The sequence below is a fragment of the Mus musculus genome, chromosome 9 (genome assembly GCF_000001635.26).
Source record: "Mus musculus strain C57BL/6J chromosome 9, GRCm38.p6 C57BL/6J".
Lineage (NCBI taxonomy): Eukaryota > Metazoa > Chordata > Mammalia > Rodentia > Muridae > Mus > Mus musculus.
In genome coordinates, this window is record NC_000075.6 from 43,680,601 (window position 1) to 43,684,588 (window position 3,988).

The window sequence follows — 3,988 nt, forward strand, 5'->3', positions numbered from 1 at the left end:
CAGACATTGACACCCGGGGCCTTCTGCGAGACAGAATCTCACTAAGTTGCTGTGTCAGCTGTTCTTCTCACTTTCATTGATGTGATCAAAGACCTGACAAGAAACAGGTGAAGGGCAGAAAGGTTCCTTTGACTCCGTCTGAGGGTACGTGGTTTACTGTGGCAGGGAAGTCCTGGTGGAAGAGTTGGAGTGCGTGCCAGATGGTCACATCTTAGAAGACCAGAAAGTGGAGGAAAGAGAAAGCCAACACTCACCTGGCTTTCTCCTTATTCCCCTTTTATTCAGCCAAGGTGTTGGCCCCTCACCCCTGACACCCACATTCAGAGTGACTCTTCCTTTCTCAGCTAAACCTCTCTGGAAACATTTTCACAGACATGCCCAGAGTTGTGTCCCCTAGGTGAGTCTAAATCCCGTCACAGTGACAATAAAGATCAAACATCACAATTACTCAGGTTGGCCCTGAGACTTCTCTGTCTCTGCCAGGGCTACTCATTCCCCAGCCTCTCTAGTAGCTGGGGTTACAGGTCAGGCTACTTTCTTGCTTATGACACACACTTGGTGTTGATTGAATCCTGGATTATATGGTTTTACATATAACATTCTTCTCTCCTACTTGACCACAAGCTGTATACAGGAGTCATGCCCCTGTCTCCTGAGTACCTGGCACTGTTTCTGACAGAGGAGCTACTTGGTGGATGTTTCAGGAGACTGCACAAAGATATGGATGGCTGAGACCCAGGGAAGCCCAAGGCTTAAACAGAGACCTGGGCAGCCAGACTCAATAGTGATCCTACCCAGATCCAGAAAGGGAGGGAACAGAGCAGGCAGGAGAGAAAATGACTCATCTACAGAGATACATAGCAAAGAAGGAAACTGCCGTTCAGCAACTTCTCCACCTTCCCTACTGTGGGGGAGTGAATGTTCCAGCCCCCGGTGAGCTGGGGTGGTGATGAACACTCAGAGCTTCAGGGCCCTTTTAACAGGCCTGGAGCAGCCACCAGGGAGTTCTCAACCCAGAGAGGCATTCAGGGCTCCCCCCCACTGCCTCTACCTTGTCCCCGAGTCCCCCTACAGCAGCTGTCTCCACCCCACCTCAGAGACTGTGTGAGTGATCTGCTCCGAGAGAGCATGGCAGCCATCCTGAAGGACTGTGAAAAGCAAAGCAACCTCACTTCTCAAGACAGAGGGCAGGGTGACCCAGGTCATGGGACGTATCCCACAGCACAGTGACAGGACCAGAGGCAGGAACACCAAGACCTGAACTAAGCTTAACTGGAGGAGATTCTCAGAAACCCCTCTGAAGCATGAAGGCAGGGACTGGGGAATGAGTGGGGAGAGGTAGAATTCTCGCCTAGCATGCACAAGACCCTGGGTTCTGACCCCAGTGCCCCGTAGGCTGGGTATGGCAATCTCAGCACTCAAGAGGCAGAAGCAGGAGGATCAGAAGTTCAAGGTTATCTTTAGCCAGGAAGTGAATTTGAGGCCAGCCAAGGCTACATGCATGAACCCGTGTCTCCAGAAGCTCGGGGACTCTGTGCCTCTGAGCTGCCCCAGACTCCAGTTGCGGGGGATGGAGAGAGAGAAAACTGGGACCAGGGGCCAGGACTTGTCCTGCCTGTCATCCTCTCCATGACTCCTCAGGGATGAGTCACCATAGCCCAAACCCAGACTCCAAGGATGACAAAGTAAGCAGGTGGGAGAAACAGGGCTCTGACTGAGCATGGTCCCGGTCTCCTAATCCTAAAGCAGGGAGACAGAACCACTTACATCTCCACAGAGCTCGCCAGGATTAAATAAGATGACAGATGTAACATCCTGGCTCACAGTTAGTATTCAAAAGATGGCAGCTCCTGTCACTAAGAAACCTTCAATTTCTGAAGAGTGTGTGTTTAACCTTCCCACTTGTGGAGTGCTTGTGGTTTATGAAACACTAGCCTGTTTACTTCTTCTTTTGATCCTTACACAACTGTGTGTGTTGTATGTTTGCATGTTTGTGTGTATGTATGTATGTATGTATGTATGTGGAGGCCAGAGTCACATCAAGTGCCTTCCTCAATTGCATTCCACCTTATTTTTTCTGTTGTTGTTTTTCTATTATTTTATGTTTATCTGTGTTTTACCTTCAGTCCAAGGGTATTCAAAGGTTTTATGGAAGCCTTAAGAAGAGAGACACGCCCCCCCCCAAAAAAAAAGCTGGAGATGGTTCAGTGGTTAAGAGCACTGACTGCTCTTCTGAAGGTCCTGAGTTCAAATCCCAGCAACCACGTGGTGACTCACAACCACCAGTAATGAGATCTGACACCCTCTTCTGGTGTGTCTGAAGACAGCTACAGTGTACTCATAATAATAAATAAATCGGTGGCGCAGACGGCAGGCAGAGCTGGTCACATTGTGCTGGGGCTCCGTGCTGCCTGCAGTCCTGAGAGCCTGCTACGAGCTCGAGCTCAGCCATGGAGCCTGTCCCCAATGGCCCAGCCGCGCTCGGCCCTGCTGCCATCCATAAGGGCTGGTTCCGAGAGACCTGCAGCCTGTGGCCCGGCCAAGCCCTGTCGCTGCAAGTGGAGCAGCTGCTGCACCACCGGCGCTCGCGGTAACAAGACATCCTTGTCTTCCTGAGTAAAACCTACAGCAACGTGCTGGTTCTGGATGGTGTCATCCAGTGTACTGAGAGGGACGAGTTCTTCTACCAGGAGATGATCGCCAACCTGCCGCTCTACAACCACCCCAACCCGTGGAAGGTGCTGATCATCGGGGGTGAAGATGGGAGCGCCCTACGGGAAGTGGTGAAGCACCCCTCTGTGGAGTCTGTGGTCCAGTGCGAGATCGATGAGGATGCCATTAAAGTCTCTTAGAAGTTCCTGCCTGGCATAGCTGTTGGCTTCTCCAGCTCAAAGCTGACTATCCATGTGGGTGTTCATGAAACAGAACCAAGATGACTTCGACGTCATCATCACCGACTTCTCAGACCCCATGGGCCCTGCTGAGAGCCTCTTCAAGGAGTCCTATTACCAGCTCATGAAGACAGTGCTCAAGTAAGATGGCATCCTCTGCTGCCAGGGTGAGTGCCAGTGGCTGCACCTGGACCTCATCAAGGAGATGAGGCACTTCTGCAGACCTCTTTTCCCTGTGGTGGGCTACGCCTACTGTACCGTTCCCACCTATCCCAGTGGCCAGATCGGCTTCATGCTGTGTAGCAAAACCCGAGCACCAACTTCCAGGAGCCTGTGCAGCATTAACACAGGCCCAGGTGGAGCAGATGCAGCTAAAATGCTATAACTTGGACATGCAACGCACAGCCTTTGCACTGCCTGAGTTCACCCGGAAGGCCCTGAATGGCATAAGCTGAATCCAGGTGCCACTGTAACACCACCCGAGACCTCAATCAGATTGAACCAAGGATCTTCCAAGTTGTCTGGGGACCACCAGTCCTGGTCCAGACTCCCAGATGACTCTTGCCCACCAACCAAGGGTTATAGGCCCCACAATGCTGCCTGGCCTGCCCTGCTGGGTGGACTCAGTTTCTGTCTGTCTATCTCTGTGGTGTTCAGCCCCACACCTATACCAGTTCTGTACAGCACCACCTATGCCCTGTGACCCAACAAAATACATATGTATTTATAACTAAATAATAATAATAAATAAATCTTTTGGGCCTGAAAGAGCAAAGTTGACCAGAGCAAGCAGAGGTCCTAAATTCAAATCCCAAAATAGTGTGTACTCATATACATAAAATAAATAAATAAATCTTTGAAAAATTTAAGATTGAAAAAGATTTATATAAAAGGAAGAGGAGGAGGAGGAAGAAGAAGAAGAAGAAGAAGAAGAAGAAGAAGGAGAAGAGGAGGAGGAGGAGGAGGAGGAGGAGGTGGTGGAGGAGGAGGAGGAGGAGAAGGAGACCCACTTCTCCCAATTGAACACAATGGTTTGGGATGAACATGGCCAGAGATCTTCAGCTAGTACATAAACCTGAGTTATGTCCTTTTAAAGC

General features: G+C 50.5%; 1 pseudogene; it reads left to right on the forward strand.

The window, feature by feature from the left end:
• On the forward strand, window positions 2,361-3,546 carry Gm5364 (predicted gene 5364; annotated as a pseudogene).
• Window positions 3,547-3,988: the final 442 nt, after the last annotated feature.